This window comes from Microcebus murinus, chromosome 20, assembly GCF_040939455.1.
Source record: "Microcebus murinus isolate Inina chromosome 20, M.murinus_Inina_mat1.0, whole genome shotgun sequence".
NCBI classification, from domain to species: domain Eukaryota; kingdom Metazoa; phylum Chordata; class Mammalia; order Primates; family Cheirogaleidae; genus Microcebus; species Microcebus murinus.
The window spans coordinates 20,100,228-20,125,381 of NC_134123.1; the positions used below are offsets into that span (position 1 = coordinate 20,100,228).

General features: G+C 52.5%; 2 protein-coding genes across 3 annotated transcripts in view; both read right to left on the reverse strand.

Annotated features, from left to right (window-relative positions):
* SLC7A6OS (solute carrier family 7 member 6 opposite strand) overlaps positions 1–25,154 on the reverse strand; it is a 319,699-nt gene that overhangs the window by 71,206 nt on the left and 223,339 nt on the right. The window lies entirely within an intron of this gene.
* SMPD3 (sphingomyelin phosphodiesterase 3) overlaps positions 1–25,154 on the reverse strand; it is an 81,139-nt gene that overhangs the window by 21,271 nt on the left and 34,714 nt on the right. The window contains exons 1-2 of one of the 2 annotated variants that reach the window (XM_012742358.3): positions 4,720–4,810; positions 4,547–4,615 (exon numbers count right to left, since the gene is read on the reverse strand). The gene's annotated coding sequence lies outside the window, so the exon portion shown is untranslated. Of the gene's footprint in view, positions 1–4,546; positions 4,616–4,719; positions 4,811–25,154 lie in introns of those variants that run through there. The other variant, XM_012742357.3, reaches the window with a different exon arrangement.

Below are 25,154 nucleotides of genomic sequence, written 5' to 3' on the forward strand. Positions count from 1 at the left end.
GCCTTCAGATAGTCCCCAGCAGCTCATGTGACCTGCGTCAGGTGAGTTCGGTGGTGTCGGCTGTGTGAGCCGGGCTGCCCAGGCCCCACGGGGACCCAGCACGCTCACGGCAAGCCGGCGCCACTGCCACCCTCAGGAGACCCTCCCTAGCACGGAGGCCAGAGGAGTCTCGCTTCTCTTGGGCTCCTTTGATGTGGCTTCTGTCCCAGCAAAGTCCCCGCTTCCCTGACACCAAGGCTGATGTTAATGGTTCATGAGCCGAACATGGCTCGGAACACTTTGCTCGAGGAGGAATGACAGCATGCTTTATGTGGGAGGAGAATTTGAAACACAAGTCCGCACCAATGCTGGGCTTAGACCCCGAGCTGCCTGCCGCACAGCGCTTCCTCCCGGGATGGGTTGGCCGGCTGAGCGCCGTGGGGCATTTCAGGGCACCAGAGAACACAGATTAAGACGACAAAACCTTCCTAAAACAGAGCAGACTTGCTAGCATTCTTCTGAAGGGAAGCATTTCACATTCAGCCTAAAGTTTTCTAAGCAAAGAACATTTAACAAACTGAGTCCTAGAGGAAAATGTATGCAGCGCTTAGAAAGCAAATGAGTGAGAACTAGTAAATGAAATCAGCTGTCCCTGTCTCGCCCGCCCTCCTTGTGGCCCTGGGCGGCTGGGCCTGAGGGCTGGTCTCCCTAACCCCTGAGTGTTAAGGCCCCTGTCCTGAGCCCTTTCAGAGACCTCTGACCCCAGGCCACTGCTGTACACGAGTCCTCCCTCTGCACACAGCACTGTGGGAGCCCTTGGCTCTAAGAGAACCAGCCAGAAGCCCCTTGCCTGAGAGGAGGCCACAGCCCCGACTGGACTGAGGGCCGCTTGCTTTTGAAGGCCTCCAACCTGCCCAGAGGTGCTCTGGGGCCAGGGGAGCACAAGGAAGCCACAGACATGGGGAAGAGGTCCCCTGTGGGGTCAGTGAGCGGCCCGGGGCTGAGCAGGGCGCTGCAGGGGATGGGCAGCAGGAGGTGCTGGAGGTCCCCTAAGAGGGAAGCCGGCACGGGGTGACAGGCACATCCAGGGCTGGACAGGACAGGGCCTGGGCAGCGGCATTAAGCAGGGAGGCTGGGGCGCTAGGGGTGTTTCACGCAAGGGCCTAGGATTTCTGGTGGCAGAGACTTTGCCTTCTAGGTTGTGTGTCTGCGGTGGGGGCATCCTCCACAGAGGCTGGGAGCTGGAAGGGAGGAGCGTGGGGTGGAGTGAGCAGCGAGCAGGGAGAGGCAGGTGGGGCGCAGGGCCAGGGAGAGCTGAGACAGGGAGTGCAGGTGCTCAGGGGGTCCTGCCTGCCAGGTGCTGACCCGGACTGCAGGCAAGGAAAAGACCTGGAGGGACCTGGGGACCCTGGGCCTGAGGGGAGGGCCCGATGTATTCACTGAGTTCGCCCCTAGTTAGGTTCGTTTAGCTTAAGTGCTTGGACTGTGCCGATAGCATCCCACCTACCCCAGGCCAAGCGAGCCAGTGTGATGACCCCTCTGCTCAGAGCATGCTGCCCTGTCAGTGTCCTGCACTCCAGGAGGGCTCGGTGGCCCACGGGGAGGTCTGGGTGGTGACCCAGTGTGAGGCTGCCTGCCCCCTACCACAAGAGGAGGGGGACAAGGTGTCTCACTAGGCTTTCTGGGAAAGTTCTGGAAAGACAATGTCCAGGGCAGAGGTCAGCACTGATGAGGAAATAGTCCCTGCAGCTTCACCCACATTTGCTTTAAGAAATAGGCCCAACTGGAGGTCTAAGCTGCTTAATTCCACATCTGTTTCTCCTCTCTCTACACTAGGTCCTGGGCCACCACCCTCTCGCTCTCTTCCTGCTTGTGGGACTGTCCTTCTCAGAGCCCTCTGGTGTCCCTCCTCCCCTGCCCACCTCCAGGACCTGGACTTCCCCTGCTGCTTCCCTCTTCTCTCAGTTGATCCCTCATGGATCACCTGTTCCCAGGTGACAGCCAACCCAGGTACCTCCTGACTTCTGACCACTAGAAGTTCACCATTCCTTTCCCTGCTTCCCCACACCAGCTGTGTCTCCCAAGTAGCCTGGGGCCCTGGGCCTCCCCCCCCCTCCTCCCGCCCCCCCCAACCCCTTGCATCTGTACCCAAGCCCACCCTCTCCCACCCAGATGTTGGAACAGCCTTTGCCTGGTCTCCCTGTGCCTGGCCTCCCTCCTCTGGCCACCAGGTGTGATCTTTCCAAATTACACAGCAGACCACATTGCTCCCCTGTGACCCTTCAGTGGCTTCCGTTGACCCCAGGAGGCTGCCTGAGCATCTGGGCAGGGAAGGGCAGGCTCTGCCCAGTGGCCCGATTGCTCTGTGTCTCTTGTTCCTGGAGCCCCAGGGGCCCAGACCTGAGCAGCTGCCCACCAGGCCCTTCCTGGCCTCCACGCCTTGGCTATTCCTCGAACTCCTGACCTCAAGTGATCCTCCCACCTCAGCCTCCCACAGTGCTAGGATTACAGGCGTGAGCCACCACACCCGGTCCCCTTTGCTATTCTTTGTGGCCCTCATCTGTGTGTGCGAAGGGGTGTGGCCCCAGCAGAGGAGCGTGGGCTTCAGGAGCCATGGTCCCTCCCCCAGACCCCAGCCAGCCTACCCACGGCCCCAGGGATAACTAGAGGACCTTTGGCCTAGGTCAAACAGGCCATCTCTCTCTCGACAGCTGATTATTTCTGTGCATGTATTGTACAAGTTTGCAGTCCGCATGCCAGAAAGGTGACATGCTGGGTCTGTCAAGCTGGAAAGAGAACCGAAAGACAGGAGGCTAGAGCCTGGCCAGCAAATTCCATCCGTCAAAGCAGGAGGGAGGGCCTTGCAAGTGTGGCCACGTGGGTTGTCTCAGTAGGACCAGAGGGCGGGGGGCGTTGTGCTCACCCACCCACCCTACCTCCAGTCCCAGGGAGTGGGGTTTCTTTTTCCTGAGGCCAGATGAGGAGGACAAGGCCTGTGCCCCTCTGCACCCGCCGTGGGCACTCGGTATTTCATCACCTGACCCAAGCCGTGTATGAAGTACTAGGAGCCCTTGCTAGCTAACTGACAAGTGGCAGCCCTGTCCCCCTGCAGTCCAGCTCATCTGAGGCCACCTGCCACCTGCTCAGGACTCAAACTCATTCCCTCCCTTCCTCCTTCCCTTCCTTTCTTTCTCTTTCCCTGCTGAGTTGTGGGCGCCAGTCTCTGCTTAGAGTTGAGGGAGACTGCAAATGTTCATCAGAAAGGCAGCAATATTGGATCGACCTCTTGGGACATCCCAGCTCATGTCACACAGTGCACCCATGAATGTGCTCTTCACACTGAGGGTGCATCTATACTTCACAACCATCCCAAAGAGGTACAGTCGGCCCTAATTATTATTTTTTTAAATATATTATACCACTCCTTTTTTTTTTTTATTCCTTAGGCCCATTCATGTACTTGTAGTGGCCCTATTTATAGATGAGAAAACTGAGACTCAGGTAAATGACAGTCCCTGAGAGGTATAGGCCAGGTCACCTGATACCAATGTCCCTTTTCTCTCTACCTTTCTCACCAAGGCTGAATATTAATGATACATAAGCATACTCAAAAATATGTAAATGAGCGCCATCCAGCACCAATCTCCTCTTACCTCCAGGACAAGTTCCTGGGGAAGGGTAACATAGTCCCTACTCTGTCCCCCCCCCCATGTGCCCTTCTCCCTCAATACCCACAAAACAAGATCACTGCCCCACTACCTCCTCTGAGCCCTTAGTGAAGATGCCAGAGATCTTTTCTTGTAGCCTCATCTACTTCCTATTGTTCTTCCACTCAGTCGCCACCACCTGGACCCCTACATCTCCCTGCCCCCAGTCTGGTGACCTCCCTGGCAATCCTGAAAACATTTAATTTACCAATATTTGGGAAGGGGTGGGTTCTTATAATGGTCTTGCTGTTCTGGCTCCTGGTCTTTAGTTCCTGACTGTAAGGCAGTCACTGGTTTCTGCTTTTATTCCTGAGAATGGCCCAGTAGTGTGAATTATTTCTCTGGGATGGATTCAATAGTAGAATTACTCAGTAAACTTTAAAGCTCCTGATACCTATTGCCAAACTGCTTTCCACCAAGGTTATGTCAATTTACCAATTGTTTGAGAATGCCTATTTCACAACATCTCTACCAGCTCTGTGCTTTTGCATTAAAAAAAATTTTTTTTTGAGAGTTTAGTAAGCAATGATGTCTGGTTACATTTTCCAGGACACTTAATTTGTACTGAAGGAGCAGGAATTTGTACTTTCTCCATAGATTTGGGTGTGCAGACACACCCCTTTGTGCTGGCCTTGTGCCCCTCCTGAGCACAGGTTTAGGATGGGACTCCAGGTCCGCCCCAGCCTGCCTACCCCAGAACTGCGTTTTTCAAACTTTCTATCCAGCAGGAGAACCTTTTCTTAAACAATCTCACACAGCATTTCTTTATATGAAAACATTCACAAGTAGTACATGAGGCTAGGCTTGGTGCAGCGCCTCACCCCCACCCCTCTCCTCCTGATTCCAGAAGCCCTGTTTACCTGAGGAGGGGCCACTCGGACCTTGTAGTCCTTTTCTCCGAAGAGGGGATGTCACCGCAGAGTCAAAACCTGAAAGGAGATGACCAATTCAGAAGTGCCCCGAAGGGAACTCAAAGACTGCCACCAAGCAGCCCAGAGCAGGTGAGCCAGGTACAAAGACCAAAGGGCCCCACCTGCGCTGGAAGCACCGCCACACCCTCCATGTCGCCAGGGCGAGGGTGTGGGCTCGGGCAGTCTGTGCGCGGACGAAGTGCAGCCGGAGGGGGTGGGGGCGGGGTTTGCGTGACCAGGACGGAGAAGGGGGCAGGGCGAGGAGGGTTGACAGGTGGGGAGGACTCCAAGTGGACGGTGGGACCCAGGCAGGGCGGGGCCGGCGCTGGGCGGTGGTGGGGTGGGGGGCGGGGAATAGGTGAATTCAAAGCTCCAGCCGCAGGGCCTGGGTTTGATCTGATAGGAGAACCAGAACAATCAGAGCTCCCGGAGCCTTGTGTGTAATCGCTGTCTCACAAGATACCTGGGGGTGGGGAAAGCTGAACTCAGGCCTGGGAAGATGGTTAGTGGCCTCTGAGCCGGGGCGGGTTGAGGTTAGGCAGCAGATAAGGGGGAGGGTAGACAGGCTGGCGAGGGGAGGCTCTGCCGGGACACTTCGTGAACCCAACAGGGTCCTTGGAAGGGACAGTGGGAGGGCACTGGTGTGAGCGGAGGCCTTTGGACACGATGCCGTCTGCTCCCTGCACCCGTTGCTAACCCAGGCCAGGGATCCTGGCTCTACGCCCTAGGGACACTGCCTTCCACACTTGGGCCCCAGTCCCAGGTCGCAGGCCCTGCCCCTGCCCCTCTAGCTCCGCCCCTGGCCTCAGGTGCTGGCTCCGCCCCCGATCTCTGGCCCAGTGCACGTCTCTGGCCCCGCCCCTGGCCCCGCCCCCAGCTGACCAGCCACGTCCTTGGCTCACGGCTCCGGTGTCTGGTCCGTGCCCAGTCCCGGCTTCCAAGTCCAGCCCCTTCCCTGCCCAGCGCGGCCCTGTGCTGCTCTCCTTGCACCCTCCACCTTCTCAAGCCAGTCCCGAGGCCCGGCCCAAAGCCCTCTTACCACCCCTACGTCCCAAGCAGGGCGACCATCACTCCTCAGGGTCCTTCTGGAACATACCCCATCCTTTATAGACACTTATTTTGCAAACTACCCAAACCAAGTGTTTTGGAAGAATCTGTGAGCTGAGTCCCAATCCATTCTCCCTGCCCCAGCCAAAGAGGTTGCAGAGGCGCTGGCAGGAGTGTCTCCTCCATGGCAAACAGTTGGCTCCATTGTCATTAGGAATCCACAGGGAAGAGGTGTGGGCTCCAGTGAGACCTGGGTCCAGGCCAGACCGGCCCTCCAGCAGCTGAACATCTTGGGCAAGTCCCTTAATCTCAGAGCCTCAGCTGCCCCTCCCTGCAACACTGAGGCCCCTGCAGGATCTCGGATGGCCATGCCCAGGACCAAGTGAGCATCAGTACTTGATGTTGCCAGATCACGGTGGGAAGAAAGAAGCCAGAGCCTCCAGGTCCGTTCTCGGACCTGGGTTCCCCAGAGGCCCTTGTTTCTATGTGGACACCCTGGCTTGTGCCCTCTCAGCTAAGTGCCTGGCAAGTTTCCCTTCCCACCCATAGCCTGGGGAGTCCAGCCTGCCGGGAAGTCAGAGGGTGGTCTGCTGTCCTGGCCTGTCCCCATGTCCCTGGAACACCTGCCTCCTTACCCACAGTAGGCGACGACCCGCAATGGGCTTCTGTCCTTCACCCTCTTGCTGGGCTCACCTGAGCCGAGACCACGGGCTAGCAAGTATCTGGAACTGCACACAAAGGAGACAGGCCTCTCCTGAGCCACCTATGTGACTCCCAGTACCCACTGTCCTCTCTCCAAGTGGGGAGATCCTCACCTCTCCCCTCTCAGTGAGAAGGTTGCCCAGCAGGGTCTCTGGCCTCTGCCATTTCCCAGACAGTCCCCCCACCAGCTGCACAGCCCCTCACGCCCCCCACCTGCCACCAACTCTTTTGAAAAATCCCCTGCATGTTTTTTCAAAATAGAATTAAATGACAAGAACTGACTATTCAGGGAGGGGTTCCTGAGGGGAAATGGAATCTACAACCTTGAAATTATAGGCCCTTCTCTTTTCTCAAAAGCAAAGAAAAACATGTCAGATCATTGATATTCTGAGCCAGACCTTGTTTTGAAATATATTCTCCCTCCATCCTTTCCCAAACTGCAGCCTTTCTCCCTCTTTGAAAATAAGATCACATCAAGTCAGGGATTAGAAATGGGAAAAATTCAATCAGAGCCTCCCTCTGCCAGCTACACATCTCAACATACTCCCAGGCGAGCGTCGCTCCCGCGCCAATCGTCATTCAAAACGCACCGGTAGGAAATGGTGAGACAGAAGGACCTTTCATCCCCAGCCGAGTGGGGCCTGCAGGGCTGCTCTCCTGGCTCTGGCAGCTGCTGTGCCAGGGCCGAGTCGGGCCTCTGGCTTAAATAGGCAGTGGGAGCCGGGCGGGCGGGCCTGGGGGCCGGGCATGGAAAGTGGGCTGTTTACCCAGCATAGCAAGACACTCTTTGTGGAGCCAGCAGTGGTCCCAAGCACGCGCCCGCCCGCCCGCCTGTCCACCAGGAGGCCTCAAGCCCACAGGCCCCAAGACCGCAGACCAGCACCTGGAGTGACCCCTGATGGACGTGCAGTTCCAGGTGAGACCATGTCCCTGGACGCACCAAGTTTGGTCAGGTTCCTGACGCCTCTGCCTCTCCTGGTAGCAAAACCTGCTGCTGAGTTGGATGGACCTGCTCCCCAGAACCAGCAGTGGTCTTGGGCAGGGCACCTCTCTGAGCCTCAGTTTCTGCCTTCTCAAAATGAGGATAACACTGACTATACAGGTCCAGAAAGAATGTTTGCAAAGGGCCTGACACCTAGGGAGTTGATTTATTTATCCACGTGGTAATACTGGGACCAGGTACCTTCAATGAGGCTCAAGCCCAGAGAGGTTTAGTAATATACCCAAAATCACACAGTCTTTCAGCTGAGTGTCAGGGTCAGGCTTCATGCAGACCTGAGAACGCCCAGCCTCACCCTTCAGTTGAAGCTTGGGGTGAGGGTGGGAAGCAGCTGCTTGCCTTGGGGAAAGGTCTTGACTTAACCCTCCTGTCTGCATTTGGCCAAGACCTTGGGAGGAAGATGCAAAGTGACTACTAAGGATGGCTGGTGAGAGGAACACTGTAGGGAGGTGAGTCTCTCACCTGGTTGGTTCAACTTGATCTTCCAGTGCGTGGGGCAGTGCCCCCTCCTCAGTGAACAAAGATTAGGAATTGAGACAAAGTGGTAGTTACTTTGTCATTTTATGCTTGTAAAATTTCTACCCTTAAAACTGCAATTAAGGCCGGGCGCTGTGGCTCACGCCTGTAATCCTAGCTCTTGGGAGGCCGAGGCGGGCGGATTGCTCAAGGTCAGGAGTTCAAAACCAGCCTGAGCAAGAGCGAGACCCCGTCTCTACTATAAATAGAAAGAAATTAATTGGCCAACTGATATATATATATAAAAAAAAAAAATTAGCCGGGCATGGTGGCGCATGCCTGTAGTCCCAGCTACTCGGGAGGCTGAGGCAGAAGGATCACTCGAGCCCAGGAGTTTGAGGTTGCTGTGAGCTAGGCTGACGCCACGGCACTCACTCTAGCCTGGACAACAAAGCGAGACTCTGTCTCAAAAAAAAAAAAAAAAAAAAAAAAAAAACTGCAATTAAATCTGCTAGTAGATTTAACTGAAGTCACACGCGAGAACCTGTCCTTAGCAGGAAAAGTATGCGTTTTGAGTTTGATGAACAAAATGTTAGCTCTCATTTCTACCAAAGAGGCAGCAAAACAAAGGCCAAGATCTTGTCGTTGGAATCTGAAAGTGGATCAACTTTACTATGAATGCTGATGGAGAGGCTGAAGTTAGCGTTATGTATAAACCCTGTTCATCTGCCAGTTGTGAATTGTTGTGTATTGTGGGCCTGACACCCTTCCAGGAGTTTGGACTGTGACGGCAGAGACGTGTATGGAAAGAGGATGCACTTTAGGGCCCAATCTGGGTGTAAATGCGGCTCTGGGCAACCCTGGCCCTTCACTTAGCCTCTCTGAGCCATGGGTTTCTACCACTTTGCAGGGTTGTTGGGAGAATTAGATGTGATGATCTTGGTAAAAACCCTCAGGAGGCATTCAGTGATCAGTTGTCCATTTGGGACAACTATATGGGACAATTGTATGGGAGCATGGGCAGGACAGCGGGGAGCAGAGCAGGAAGGCCAGTGCAGTGGCTGAAGCAGGGAGGTGACAGGGCCAAGGTGGTGGGAAGAGAGGGGTCATGTCCCTGGGGGACATCTAAGACCACAGGATGGTGTTACGGACTGAATGCTCGTGCACCCTCCCGAATTTCCATGTGGGGGCCCTAACCCTCAGCGTGGCTATCTTTGGAGATGAGGGTCTGTGAGGAAGTACAGATAGTTCCAGACTTACAATGGTTTGATTTAAGGTTTTTCAGTTTGATGATGATGTGAAAACCATAGGCATTCAGTAGAAACCATACTTCCAATTTTGAATTTGATATTTTATTGAAAATTTTCATTATTATTATTATAAAATAGGCCTTGTGTTAGATTATTTTGCCCAACCGTAAGCATTCTGAGCTTATTGAGACAGAGTCTCGCTCTGTTGCCCAGGCTAGAGTGCCGTGAGTTCAGCCTAGCTCACAGCAACCTCAAACTCCTGGGCTCAAGCAATCCTTCTGCCTCAGTCTCTCAAGTAGCTGGGACTGCAGGCATGTGCCACCACGCCCAGCTAATTTTTTCTATTTTCAGTAGAGATGGGGTCTCCCTCTCGCTCAGGCTGGTCTCAAACTCCTGACCTCAAGCAGTCCTCCCACCTTAGCCTCCCAGAGTGCTAGGATTACAGGTGTGAACAACCACGCCTGGCCTCTGAGCACATTAAGTTAGGCTAAGCTAAGCTATGATATTCGGTAGTTCAGGTGTATTAAAAACATTTTTAGCTCAGGATATTTCCAACTTACAATGGGCTTATAGGGATGTCATTCCATTGTAAATTGAGGAACATCTATAATTAAAGTTAGAAGAGATCATAGGGTGGGGCCCTGATCTAATAAAATTAGTATTGTTATATATAAGAAGACATGTCAGAGAGCGCTTATAGGCACCAAGGAAAGGCCACACGAAGAGCCAAGAAGGCAGCTGTCTACAAGCCAGGAAGAGAGCCCTTGCCAGGAGCTGACTGTGAGAATATAAATTTCTGTTTTTTAAGCCACCCCAACTGTGGTCTTTTGTTAGGGCAGCCCGAGCAGACTAATACAGATAGATGGGACCGAAGGGTGGTTGGGTAGCATGAAAATGGACCAGGAATTAATTCAGAAGTTTTCCAGTTCAGGCAACAGTGTGAAGTTGCTCACTGGCCAGGGGTGAGGTGGGTGAAGGCAGGATTTGTAGTGTTGTGTGACATTTGCATGGATGTGTTCAGGTGGCAGTGGGGTATTCAGATCCAGAGCTCAGAGTTGAGATCTGCGCTGGAGCTGAATTTGGGAATTATGAGAGTGTAGGTGAAGTCTTGGAGTGACTATATTTTGTCAGATCATTTTTTCTTTATTCTTCAACTGGTCCATTCTAATTCTAATTTCTTGTTATATAAGATAGCTTTTGTCTTTTATATTTTTGTAAAAAGTCAGACATTCTCCTTTGCTTTTAAAAAGTATAATTATGCACAACTTCCTCCCCTTCCCCAATTTTTACATGACTTTGTTTTTTCCTACTTGTACAGAATAAGTCTTGTTTAGGAGAATAATTGATATGTGATTAGAAGCCACTTGTGTAGTTAAAATTGCATCTTTTTTCCTGAGGCCCATTTTGTCTTCAATATTTTGTGATGTCAGTTCTCTTGTCATTCTTATCCAATTTCAGAACTTATCTCCCTTTACTTCAGCTTGTTGGCTAATTTATATTAATTTAACTAACAAATGCTTATTTCTTTCCCTCAGAGCTAAACTTGAAAGGCACAGTATGGTCCTTTAGTTCTAGACAGCTGTTTTTTCAAACCTGGAAACTTTTCTTGTATTATTTCTTTCCTGATGTCTCCCTCCTGTGTGCCTCATCCCATTCATCTCTCTTTCCTAGGTCTATTTTAGGTATTTGAGATCATTTCCCATTTTCCAAATCTGTTATTTGTTCCTCTGTTTTCTTTGTCTATATTTTTGGTTTGATATCTTACTTTATCCTTACTTTATCACTGATTTCTTTGTTCTTTTGTTTCTGTTATACCAATTACGACTTCCAGGTGTTTCTCAATTTTTTTTTTGTAACTTTCACTATGGGATTAAAGCTATTATTTTGTCTGATCTGTTCCTGTTAGTATCTTTTTTTTGGTAATTTTTTGCTTTCAAAGGAGTTACTGTCCAGTTTGTCTTATTTGTTCTTGAGGCCTTTCAGATGCCATCATTTAGGAAAACAAATGAGTTGACATTTATTGAGTGCCCACTGTGTGCAATACTGCTGCTTGTTATTTAGCATTTGTAGCTCTCTGCTTCCCTTCTAAGTTTAGTGCAGCAGGATTCAGAATTCTTCAGTTAGAGCTACCTTGGGGCGGGTTCTCATTAACTAATTCATTGATTCCATCTTGTTCCAAAAAAGATTTGAGATAACTTAAACTATATTCTCTGTACAATATGAGACTTTCTTTTTTTTTTTTTTTAACAGTAAGGGAATTAGAGCTAAGGGAAAATAAAGGAAGAATAAATAGGAGGCAGCCAGACGGAGCTAGAGATAAAAAGAGTGAGTCAGTGAGTGTGTCATTATTTTGATGGTGGCCTCAGGTGGGCACAGAGGGGATGTGTCTTATGACTGAGGTTTGTCCTGTTGGTTTTTGTTGGTGGTGTTGAAATGACCCTTTGTTTTAAGTTCTCGATTGAAACCCCATGGCATGACTTGCTTGGCCAGACCCCTCCTCCCCAGGTGGGAAATGTTTTTTGTTTTTTTTTTTCCTCCAATGGGGATAGAATTGGAAAAAAAAAAAAAAAAAAAAAAGCAGAGGCGAGATTATAGGTGAAAGTGTGGGCTGGTGGCTTTAGTGTAACAGTCATCCCGGCTCCCGGCTCACCTTCCAAGAGCCAGTATTGATTGAGCAGCTAATTAGCTGTGTATTTCCTGTGCTCTGAGTCAGAGAAATCCCCTGTTTGGGGTGCCAAGTGTAATCTGGTTGGGAGGACGGATTCTTGGGGGCTTTCTGTTCCCACAGAACTCCAGAGTGGCCTCGTTTCACACTTCTGGGGAACCAGTTTTTCGAGTGACAGATTGATTGGTGTATGGGTGGTTACCAAAAAAGAATCTATTTTATTAGCTGTTTGTCTTGCAAAGTGAAATCGTTTTTTAAAACTTTATCAAAATGTCACGGTCCCAGGGTTTAGAATGTGCCCTCTGAGGGAAGATCTTGGTCCCACAGGTAAAGAGCTGCCATGTCCCAGTTTAACTTGAGCCCTTGAGTGACGCGCCTGGGACAGAACAGGTGAGTTCAGGCCCTCCGGCCATCTCCAAACTTCACCCTGATGCCTATGCCTTTTTTTTTTTTTTTAAACATCAAGGGAAAATAAAAATCTAGAGATTCATATACATGAGAGACCACGTATAGATAATTTTTCCTCTCTGTTTGAGAAGTAGAAAACATTTCACTTACTTTTAAGATTGAAAACAAGAAACCATATTAAACAATTTAAAAGCATTTGGTTGCCTATTGTGGCAGTTCAAGGAGACAGAAAAACCTAGAGAGACTGAAGGTGTTCTCCCCTCCCAGCCGCAGCGGGCACAGCCCCCCAGCAGGCGACACTGTCCTTGTCCCCTCCCTCACCATCACCCTGTCCTGTCCAGAGTCAAGGCCAATTGCTTCCCAGCTCCCAAGTCCATTTCCAGCCCCTGCTCCCACCCCTCCTCGGTGTCACCTTGTTCCAGACCTCGTCATGTCTTGCCTGCACGGCTGGTCGGTCCCGCAACCACCAAGCCTGCATTTGGCCCTGTCCCTCACACTCCAGATCCAAGGCCCTGATCCCCGTCACAAGCAGCTCTGAGTTCGTTTTGCCCTTGTCCAGCATGTCCAGGTCTCCCTCTACTCACAGGGTCAATCCCTCTAGCTGGCCCAGCTTGAGGACTCTCGGTGACCAGGCCCTGCCCTCCCCAGCCTCATTTTTGCCCTCCTCCCCCAAACACTGGTTTGTTCTGACAGCCCCAACCTCTAGCTCTCAGCGTTCCTGGAACATGCCATGCTCTTTCATGCCTCCGTGCCTTTGCACATGCTGTCTCCAGGGTCTGGAACGCCCTCCCCAGTTGGTCCACTTGGCACTCATCCTCCAAGGCTCAGCTCTAAAGCTGCCACCTCCTTCCCTCAGTTGCACACCCCTGGGCTTTGCACAGGCAGCCTGGAGCCCCCGAGCACCAAGCACAGGGCCCAGTCCCTGAAGGACATGAGGGGAACCTTGGTTGAATGAATAACGTGCTTTCTAGCCACACCAGAATGTCCATCACCAGAAGGTTCCATTCCCTTTGTACACACCAGGGGGCACAGTGGGAGCTGGGAGAAGCTGCTCCCGATTGTTCGAACTAGTGCAGCAAGTAGGCTACCTTGTCATAAAGGAAAATACACAAACATGGAGCCTCAAAGGTTAAAAGACTGTGAACTCACATGTGTGGTGTGAGCGCCTACACCTTGCTCAGATCACCATCATCATCATCAATGTTCTGGGGCACCCACTGTGTGCCAGGCACTGCACACACCACCTCGGTTCCATCCTCTAAACAGCCTGAGGTCAGGCGTTATTGTCCCCATACTCAGAGAGGGAAACTGAGGCTTGGAGGGGGCCTAAGGGACTTGTCCAGAGCCACACAGCTAAAGAGTGGCACAGACTCACTCTGTGGCCCCATCCTGGTTGGGATGGAGATGACGGGCGCACAGAGGGCGCCCACAGCAAGAGGACAGACAGCACCACGGGGGCTGGGAGGGCTTGCTAGTTACCACCCTCTCTCGGCCACCCTCCTCTGGGAGGGTGGCAGCATCCACAGGGAGTGGAGGCGGATGCTGCCATTATTTGTCCTTAACACCTGAGTGTGAATTGGTCCCTCAGCTGTTGTCCTGGATGGCCTCAGCTGAAAAGTCTCTTTCTCAGGGAAGCTTCCAGATCTCCCCTGGTGTTTAGTCTTAGGGCCCCTGCAGTGAGCATCCGTTGCTGCCAGCACCGCCCCAGAGGCAGGCTCTGGAAGGGCTGGGAGCTGGCTCACACATCAGACAGTCCCGGCCACCTGCAGGACAGGCAAGGTGATGGGGATGACAACCATGGGGTGGAACATGCCCCAAACTGACACTCCAGAGGGAGACCCAGAATCTGCCTCTGGGATTTGGGGGCCTCATGGGGGGAAAGGGGGGACAGGCCAAGAGGTATGTGGGTGCCTGGAATGTGGGTGCCTGCCCTTGGGGACGGCAGGCAGAGGGGAAAGGGGTCAAGGACAGAAGCTTGGGCCTCACCCCACTTTTGGCTCCGTGAGGAAGGAAGAGCCACAGCGAGCCCTTGGGAAAGGAGGAAGATCACAGCGAAGGGGGCTAAAATATAGCACTGTTTTTATTTAGTTCTCAGATAGTCTTACTTTTTTCTTCTTCACTTAGAATAGCTGGGAAAGGAGGGCCCTACGTGGCAGTCCCTGGGCCGAGAAAAGCATGTGTCAAAGCTGGTGCCAAACGCCTCGCTCTATTTTTGCCTTCCTGACACTACCTCTTTGAGCGCCGAGGAGGGCTGCTGGCCTGAGGTGGCCCGAGCCGGCGTCTTCCAGGCAGATGTGGCCAGCCCTCACCTCGCTCTCCAGAAACCACCAGAAAGCTGGCTGTTCACTTCTCTTGACCGGACGTAAATGCAGCCGACAAATGTTCTCAGGCAATCTTGAGGGATGTGAACGCAAAATTGCCCCATAAATTGCTTTTGTTTCCTTTCCTCGGTTCAAAGTTGGTTTTTTTGGGGTTTTTTTGTTCACGCTAGTTTCATTAAAATTGGACGGTAATTAATGTTCTTAAAATAGCATCTCCACGTTCCTCAGTTTGGAAAGAAAAGCGGCGGAGGCGGAGGGAGGAATGAAAGAACGGGGCCTGTGTGAGACGACATCCATTAGCCCGCAGGGTCCTCCGTGCGCCCCGGCGGGGGCGCTGGCGAGTGGCGTTGGTGGCAGAGCCGTCTGCGGTCGCTTCGCATGCTGTTCCCGCTCCAGCTCAACGGAGCCTTTGACATCCGTGGCCAGGAGCTCTGGGGCTTCGCTAACCTCTAATTACATTTCTTTTTTTAAATATTGATAAACAGTTCCTCTGTTGATTGGAACGTTTTTAAACACTGAGCCTGTAGTTGTTGGCTCTGAACGGAGCCCGTCCCCCAGCCCTGCGCCTCTGGGTTCTGGGTCCCCATTCAAATGCTGAAGCCAGGAACTGTCCCTCTGGGGATGGGGTGGGGGTGGAGGAGGTCACTTTAGGATTCAAAATCAGGCCTGGCCAGGCTGCACGGGGAGGTCCCGCCATCCCCAGATGGGGACTTCTGGCCTCTCTACTACCCCCGGCTCTGGGTTCCAGGTGGACGTCAGGGGTGAAGCAGGAGGAGCCACCATCTAACTCCCACTGCCCCACAGCCTGACACCCCCGCACCCCCGGCACATCCGGTCACCACTTTGCTTCATTTATGAATGTCAGTCCCTGGTCCCACAGGCCTCGGATGTAAACAGAACAACAACCAGTGCTGTCCCCCCTGTCCCCCCATACGTCTGCTGCCTGGAATGGAAGGGAGTAGGGACTCCTTCTAGGTACTTGGGGTCCGAAGAGCCAAGTGCCATCCACTCCATCTTGTGCAACCCACACGGAAGGACCCGCCAGCCCAGGTTCCTCCAGAAGCAGCTGATGCAATGTGGAGGGTGAGTGTGGGGGTGACGGGAGGGGGGGGCAGAACCCCCACTGACCATTCTGCCCTAAAGACTCAGAGCCCAATCAGCCGCTTCTTTCCCGGACTTCTGGGTGGCCCTGTCCTCATCAATTGCAAGCCTTGGCCAGTGGCCAGGTAGCAATATTGCTTCTGTAGTGAGCATGTCCAAAGAGGAGCCCCTTCTTACAAATGCCATGCACCAGTGACATACATGACAAGACCAGTGTTCTTCTCAACCCACCTGGCCACAGAGGCTCCTGGGCCTGCTCCCTGCCTTTGGCAAGGAGACACCCTCAGATACGTGCGTCAAGGGTGACATGATCCTGGGTATGGGTCATAGGCTCTGTGGAGGGGCCAGGGGCTGTGGTGTGTCTGTCGAGTCCTGCCCAGCTCTGCTGGGGTGTCCCCCTAAGCTGGGGGGCCTTGTCAGCATGACCCATTTGGGCTGTATTTTTAAACAATAATTACAGATTAGCTTGGTGACCATCAGGCCCTTCTGCTACAAGCCAGGAAATAGACCTAACCCTGTTACAGGGTAAATCAGATATAATCGGCTCCTAATTCAATATGGTGGCTCTAAGTCACATTTATCAAGGTACAGCGGCTGGGCCACGGCTTAGACAACAGTGGTGGTCGGATTAGACTCAGACAAGAAGACCCAACTTGCACTTTTTGGCAGTTTTCTAAAAATTAAGTGAAGAGGAACTTTTCCAGTACCACCCACTCAGGTACACAAACGCATATGTCCCAGGCACAGGTGGGGGCATCTTGCAGAGTGGCCGTGTGCACACCTGCAGCCTCGTCTGCCAGGCTGTGTCTCCCAAGCCCCGATAAAGATGCCTGGATACAACTGCCCTGTTTAAAGCCACACCAAGATGACTGGCCAGTGTGCAGGGCTGGAGCCTGAGGATTGCAACTGGGTGGGGGTCTGTAGCAAACTTTTGGCCAGCTCTGAGTGAGGGAAAATATCTCTTCTAACTGGTGGGGGCCAAATAATCATCAGATTATTGGATCTGTTGCTTTTGCATTGGATTGAACTTTTTGCCCCCCCCCCATTCAGATCACTGCCAGGACCACCTCTGTGAGGTGCTGGGACCCAGAGCCAAGATTGCAGAAGTTAATTCAGCCCAGGGCAGCTGTCACCAGGAGGTGGCTGCGCCAGGGAGGAAGTTCAGAAGAGGCAGAGCAGGGTCTTTGGGTCTAGGGAAGCTCCTGGAAGTGGTGCTGAGGGTGGAAGGGGAGGGGTGTTCTGGGAGGGGGCAGGTGGGCCGAGCAGAGAGGCAGGTGGAGAGGCCTGGCCTGGGACTCTGCCCGGCACCCTCGTCTCCTCGCTCCCTGACCCCCACAGTCGCCTACTCCGAGTGGCTGAGAGTGAATCCTTGCAACTCTCCTGTATCACACAGACAGGGAAACGGGCATTCAGAGTCTCGAGGGAACCACCCAGGCCAGCATCGATTGGTGAGTGTCAGAGCTGGGACTTGAACTCTGATTTGTCATGCTCCAGACTCTGGGTCCTTTCTTTCCCTGGATCTCACCCCTTTTCTGCCCCAGCCACCCTGAGGGGCACACAGTGGCTGGGGAGCGGCAGGGTCAAGGTATCCTGTTGAGGGGGACACCCCAGCATGTAGCCTGCACATTTGGACTGGATGTCACCGGCAGCCAGTAGCCAGTGGGGGTTCTCTGAGCCAACTCCTTAGGTTTCTGCTGCACGCGCCATGGCAATGCCCAGTGGGGCGGGGAAAACGCAAAGCCTGAGTTTGGGCTAGAAGTGTTGGGTGTGCTCAGGGGACAGGGGGCAGCAGGGGCCATGGGGTATCAGCAGTCCCCAACCTTTTTGGCACCAGAGACCATTTTCATGGAAGACGATTTTTCCATGGACCAAGGGTGGGGGAAGGGGAGATGGTTTGGGGATGATTCAAGTGTATTACATTTATTGTGTACTTTGTTTCTTTTATTATTACATTATAATATATAATGAAATAATTATACAACTCACCATAGGTTGGGGACCCCTAGGGTAAGTGACATATCACCTGGAGCAAGTTTGAAGATAGGGCCCTGGGGACAGGGACTCTTAGGGGACAGGGTGGAGGTGGGGTGAGGAAAGATGTGGGCAGAGCAAGCCAAGCAGCCTACAGGACTCCAGCCTCAAACCTTCCGACCCGGCTCTGTCTGTCCATGCTCTTGAACTTAGGCCTTACCTGAAAGGTCATTGTCTGGGCCCCCCACGCCTGGTACTGGGAGTGACAGTATTCTTATTCAAGGGGAAGTTCTAGGGCAGTGTGCTGGCCAGGACAGGGCGATTTTGCAGGTACCAGGCAGGCTGCCAAGCCAGGTTTTCTGGGAACTTTCTTTAGAGCACGAAGCACCATATGAACGCTTTCCCCAAAGACCTTTAGATTCCCAGCAAGGCAAACATGCCAAATGGCCAAGAGGCTGGCAGGTTCCAGTTTGTCCCTGCTTGTCATGGATTTATGTCTAGCTCTCCTTCCTGGCTGCCAGCCCAGATGACTAACAGTGACCCCAGGCCCACATAGACACTTCTCTGCAAGCTCACAGAGGCGGTAGGCACAGTCTCCCTTAGGACGTGACACCTTCCAGACCTCCCTGCAAGTTTCGACTGTCCCTCTCTCACACCGGGGCTGGCTGGCGACCTTCCTCTTAGACCCTTGTTTCCCTAGCTCCCCCTGTGATTAATATGGTCTAATTCCTAGAATAAACACCTTGTTCCATCATGCTGTAGTGGTTCTGCCTCCCTGCCTAAGCCCCAAATGATACAGCACCCCACCTTTCCAGGCCTCAGTTTCTCTGCCCTGTAAAATGGGCATGGTGTGAGACATACAGCCCCAGGAAGGAGGTTGCATCCGAGAGCCATTGGTTCTGTGGGGTGCACATTTGTCATAATCTGCTGCTAAGCTTTAGGCTGGAATCACGACTCAGCGTGGCTTTTCATTTTGGCACCAGCTGTAGGAGTCCCACAGAGCAGGGCCCACGTGAGGTCAGTGGACACATTTATTCCGGTGGGGGGAGGAGTGGGGCGTCCCTCCCGTGGTCTCATTGGTAGGGGTTGGTTATATAGCACGGTGGGGGCTGTGACCGAGTGCTGCAGGTGACAGCTGGTCAGAGCCTTTCCCGATTGCATGCTCGTGTCTCAGTCAGGAGCGCAACCCCCAAACACAATGTCATTCCCCTGGGAAACTGGAGTGTGCTGAGCTAGAAACGCCCAGGAAGATGCTGAGAAAGGCTCGTTGTGACTAAGATGCGCTCTGCTGACTTGCTGGCGAGGAGGCTTTGTGTCTGTAATAGTGATGAGCTAGTCTTGCCTTTTGGGTCTGTAGAATGGCTTTGTGGACCCTGCGCCACGGTGCAGCACACAGACGCCATGTCCCCTCTGGCCCGGGACCTTTGTTTCCACTACAGCGCTCTGCCCCCAGATGGCCATGTGGCTCACTCCTTCACTTTGCTCAGGTCCCTGCTGAAACATCACCTCCTCGGATACCCTTTCCTGACCATGCTGTACAAATACCACCCCCTTCTATCACACACTATTCACTTCCCCGATTCATTTTCTTTCCAAAATGTCACCACTTAACACATTGTGCATCTCTCTTTTTTTTCTGAAACAGAGTCTCACTTTGTTACCTGGGCTAGAGTGCCGTGGCGTCAGCCTAGCTCACAGCAACCTCAAACTCCTGGGCTCAAGCGATCCTACTGCCTCAGCCTCCCGAGTAGCTGGGACTACAGGCATGCGCCACTATACCCAGCTAATATATATATATATAGTTGTCCGGCTAATTTCTTTCTACTTTTTTAGTAGAGATGGGGTCTTACTCTTGCTCAGGCTGGTCTCTAACTCCTGAGCTCAGATGACCCTCCCGCCTCGGCCTCCCAGAGTGCTAGGATTACAGGCGTGAGCCACCATGCCTGGCCCACGTTGTGCATTTCTATATTTTCTGTCTTCTTCGACTGGAACATAAAGCTCCGTGAGGGCAGGGATTCTGTCTGTTATGTTCATCGTTGGATCTGTGACACCCAAAACAGTGCCTGGCTCAGAGCAGACACCATCATAAACTTTTGCAGGTCAGAACTGAGCTCTGTGTAAAGAGAAATGGCCTGACCTGGGCTTCCTTCTACCCCTGTCTTCTGTCATGCCTGAAATCACTGCAGACAGCTCCCCCGGTCCTGGAAGAGGGCTACTTCTTGGTGTCAGAAAGGCTGGTCTGATCAATTAAATACTAAACATGAGTTCTCAACATCCAGGGGGTTTTTAGTCTTTTCTTCTAATCGTTTCTCTTGATCATGGGATCTGTAACCGTTTTCGAAGTGGATTTGGTGTGATTAAATTCTTTCCTAGCCTAATCCTTTATGGAAAACGCAAGTTTTAAATGAAGTGTATTAGAATGGATTTGCTGAGGTCTGAGTGTTTGCACAATAATTTTACCCCAGCTTGTTTCAAAACCAGGACTGGGCATCTCGCCTTGAAGAGGACTCTGACGAACCTTCCTGCAATGGAAGGCAGCCGACCTCACTCTCCTGTGACCGCACTCACTGGGAGCGTGTGACTAGAGGGGGTGACTGCCACATGGGAGTCAGAGGGCCCAGGCCCTTGAAGAGAAGAGCTTTCTGGAAGCCCATGCACTTTATTTTGCAGGGAACGCCAAGGCGCAGGGAGGTCGCAGTGCAGTGGGGTGGTGGATAGAATGGTAACCTTGGCCTTGACTCTATTGTGTCCTGGAATCCCAGAGATTAGCCTGGAGTGGGCCTCAGCTTAGCAGCCACGGGGGTGGGTGGAGAGGGGTGAGGCGCCAGGAGGGTCTGGAAAGCAGCCTTTAGTAGCAGGACTGAAGGGACATGTCGGGGGTCCCCCAGGGAGGAGATAGGGGGCTCTCCAGTGCCCCTGGCCCACCTGCCATCGAGGCACTGGCCCTCAGAGGCTGTCGTCTTTGTAGCGCAGCCCAACCAAGTCCAGAATCTGAGAGCATCACGCACGACAGCCCAAAACACTGTTTCCGAGAGCACAACAAGGGAAAGGAAGCTTCCCGTCCAAATTGGAAACAAAAGCCACTGGTACTTGTCGGATCTACTCCAGCGACTTGGAACGCTGCGTGGGAGACCTTGTTCTTGGCAAGGGCAGAAGTGGGACAGCCCCGAGTTCCCTCTCTGTGACCCCAGTCACATGTGTCCAGACTTGCCAGGCCCTGTGGGCCAAGCGGGGGTAGCATCTGGCTCTGACCCAGACATTTGGTAGCTCTGGCAAAATGGGATTTTCCTCCTGTGCTGATTTGATTTTTAATGCTGAGGTTTTATCATTCGTGAAATCTGTTCCCTAGAATCTCCCGCTTCCAGGGCTGCTGGTAGGGACTTGTTCCTGGGGCGGCGGGCGGCAGGGTTTCTTCCCCCAAGGCAGGTGTTTTGAGGAGGGTTTGGGGTCACAGCCTCGGGACTCAGGGCTTCCCTGCGTCTTCTGTCCCGCTAGCTGGATCACACGGTTCGCGCGCCTCTGCCGGCTTCCTCGGCAGGTTTCCTTAAGAGAGAGGCACAGAATCGCTTTGTCTGGGAGACCTTGCGTTCCTCTGCCATGAGGAAGCCAGCTACACTCAGGTGCAAACGATGACTTCTTGGGGTAAAAACTGCAGCCTGACAGCCCTTTTCCTCTTTCAGAAATGTAAGTTAACACGGCATGCCTGGGGAGGCGTGGCATGCCCCTGTCGCTGGCCCTTCACAGCGAAGACCAGCCCTCGCTGGGCACAGTTGGGACACTGATGCGGGCAAGTGCCCCTCACTCAGCTGGGCCTGCCCCCAGCGTGGGAATCCGGACTCGTCATCTGCTCCCAACTTAGTGACAAGGGACACAGGTGGACACATCCTTTATGCCCACTCAGTGCCAAGCGGTTTGTCTCGTTTATCTCACTTCCTTGTTGACCCTGTCCCCTCCGAGAGGCCCTTAGCCCTCATTCCTTTCGCTATTGTCAGCAGCAGGGCCGGGATTGGAACCCCAAAGGGTCTGACTCTCCAGCCTATGCTTTTAACCAGCCGGTTTTCCCGCGGGGCCTGCGTGATGATTCATTTCTCATTCTAGACCCGGAGACAATGAGGCGTAAACCAGAGTAAAAGGGGGCTATTATGATCTCACTATTTGCCTTTATCTAAATTAGATAATAAATCACAGAGCCACTTGAAACAATGTACATGTCAACCTCCTGAACATTTAGTTATCGCTTAGTACCATTTGATGGTGTCTATGGTATAATTAACACTTTCTCGTAGAAAATAGGATGCTTTTGCGAAATAAAAAGGGAATGAGAAAATAAATTAATCAGGCCCTCCTCCTCCTTGGGGATGGGGCTGCAGACCTTGTCCTGCCCTCTCCTGGTCTCCGGGCCAGGACTGTGCCTGGGAAGCGGGGAGCCTGTCGCCTGCGGTGGCAGCAGGCCCAGCTGAGCGATGCCACCGAGCCCACGTAACTCGGCGCCCATTCATTAGGCTCAGCATAATTGGGCATCTGCCACTGGCATCTCCAGATGTTTGCCTTTATCAGACGCCGACGTGGTTCAGAGTTTTCATTGAGAGCCTCGTAAAAAAAAAAAAAAAAAGGCTCTAGCTGGTTGGGGACGCTTATTGTTCATTTTATTTGAGTTCCTTATCATGTGCAAAATGTTCCAGGCACCATTAGGAGACACAAAAGACTCCGAAAACACAGTTTCAGGGGGCGGAAGCTCACCGTAGCGTGGAGGAGACATGGCCACCGACATTTACAAACATTTGCTGAACACAATCAGCTGGCGGGAAGGAAAAAGCTCCCTCAGCAAGCGCATCAGGGCGTGGGGGTGGGGCGGTGCAGATTGAGGCTTTCATGCCTGCCTGGGGGAGTCTTGTGAGATCAGATGGGTGTTCCAGGCTGTTCGCTCTCTAATGTGGTCTTCAGATTACTGCCCAGTAAGATTGGGGGGTGCGGGGGCCAGAAATGGGGCAGGAGCTTGCCCAGGAGGCTATTAAAGGGGAAATACATCTTGCTTGAGCTGAACATTCGAGGTCTCCATCTAGGCACACTGTAATTGTGGCTTAACCATAAGCGAAGCTGGGCAAGCTGCGCTGATCTATACGTAGGCTGCTAAAGGCATTTCAGGAAAACCAAACTTAGGAAACTAGAACTGTCCCTATCAATATCTAAAATTCCTGTCTAAGTGTCATGGAAGAGCAGACAACCCTGCTCATAGGCACACCTTAAAGCTATCTTCTTTGGAAAAGGGTCATTGAAATGATCAATAACCTCTTTTGAAAGATTAAGAGTATTTTTTTAAATTAACTTCATGTATTCCCCTCTGATCAAAAAAAGATTGGTGAAGCTTATAACAAAAGATATGACAGTGAAATGATTAAAGTAGAAATGGGAAATTAGAACCCAGTCAGAAAAGAATACAAATTTTCTAACCACAAATGGCTAATCTTAGTTCTGTGACCAAGTTCTCAATTTATCTTTGAGCTTCCTGGAATCCAAAGTGAAAAGGGAAACATAACCAATTACCTAGCTCCAGCTACTAACACAGACCGAGTGTGCCCATTCATGAGTATTTAATTATTTGTGAATTTATGAAAGTAAGAGAGGCAGGGGCAACGTCTGGGAAAATGGGGGAGATACTTTTTAAAATATTTAGAAAAGATTGATTTTGAAATGTTTTGGTGAGAGGCAAAGCCTGGGCAATGAGGACAGGCACACCCATTAAGATCTGGGTGAACGGGGATGGCTCCAATTGAATCAGTTTATTGCTGGATGAATGGTCAAGGCCACAGACCCGGACGTAGGCATTTGGCAATCTGACCTGCCCTTGGGTAGCGGCTGTGTTCTGTTTACCTGGGCTGCCCAGACGGTGCCTGGTCCACTGCAGCTGGGCAGTTACGGAGCGTTGGGTGAGTGGCTACAATTGCAGCTTCGCTTTTGAAGAACCTGTTTTGGCCCCTCTGATGGATGGAGTGCCCATGGAGGGCAGCTGTGTCAGGTCTCACAAACGCCCTGTAGGTGGCTGAGTCTTGATGGTGCAGTGGAGGAAGGACCCTCAGTGACAACGCCCACCTGTCTCTACCTATCCTCCCAACAGGCTTCAAGGGTAGAATTACAGCAGGCGCTGCGTTTTCCCAGCTGGTTTGCGGCCGCCTTTCATCCTCAGTGACTCAGTGTGATTCCTTTGCTGCTCTAAAGCTCTCTTACATTTCGCCATTTTGCTTAAAATCCCCCCTAGAGGGCTGGTTTGGGCCACAGCAGAGAGTGCCTTTCCTGAGAGGTCAGGACACTGGGATCGGGGTGCTGGGAGGGCAGAAGGCCTGACCATCGAGCCCCCAGGGGAGGGCACATCTATGAGCGTTGCCTGTGGTCAAGGCAGAGCCACGTTGAGTCTTATGTGCCCGACATGGGCTGGGTCTAGGTGGGGGTCTACAGCTGTGTCCCAAGAAAGGAGCTCAGAGTAGGGATGCAGCCTCTGGACCCAGCTGCAGGTCGGATAAGATGGTGCCATTGAGGGGACAGGAAGGACGAGGGGGGTGGGGGGTGCTGGGGAAGTGCAGTGCCCAGGCTAGGGAGGCAGCTGCTGGGCAGGGCTGTGCCCAGCCCGGGGCAACTTCCTGGGAAAGGAACAGGAGGGGAGGGCCTGAGGTGCAGATGACAAGGATTGAAGGGGTGGTGAGGACACGGAAGAAAATCTCACTGTCAAGATCCCCGCAGCAGCCAATGCCCAGCGCCAAGACCCACGGCCATGCCTGGTTGCCAGATACGAGGGCCGTATCCGAGGAAGCCCCCAGCCGGGATGACAGCCCCCAAGACCCTCAAGTGACCAAACCACCTAACACCAAACATAAAAGGTCCAGATCAGCAAATTCAACAGATTTCCAGCCACATCTACCTCCCCAAACACAGCAGTGAACCTGGGAGTGAGCAGGAAGCTTCTCTGAGCAGTCAACATGGCTGTCCCCGGCGCCCAGTCCCAGTCCCAGCGTGCTGGCTCTGTCCGGGAGACCCTCGTCACAGCCTGCCTGCTTTATTGAACACGCAGTTCCGATAAGCACTGTTACCTGGACTTAATTTTTTAAAAAATCAAACCCAAGAGGAAAAACCACAAGGTAAGTGGCTGTGCCAATCTCCAACGTGCGAGATTGTCACAGCAAGGAATCGGCCGGGACCAGCTCTCGACGCCCACTCAACACACACTCTGCGACTCCCATATTGTCATAACGAGGCTCCTCACGTTATCAAGACATTGCAAAATAATATTCCGTCTCCTCTGCTTAAGAAGCAAGTGTATGTGTCGGGAAGCTGTGCTTTTGAACGCTAGGCATTTGAAGAAGGAGGGAGGCGCGTCATCTTAAACACATTAACCCCTGGACAATCCTATAGGTAACTATGATCTTTATCATTTTACAGAAAAGAAAATAGGAGGAGAGCGGAAGTGATGTATCCCAGCTCACCCTGCCCATGCTTTTTTGTTTTCGCCCCGGCTTGTCCGTTCCCCGCGGAGCACCTGCTCTCTGATAGCAGGTGAGCGGGGCTTGGCCGGGTGCCCGGGGCCTGAGTTTGAGTGATGCCCTCCAGGGCTGGGCAATGGCTGTCACTCCCATCAGCTCACTGT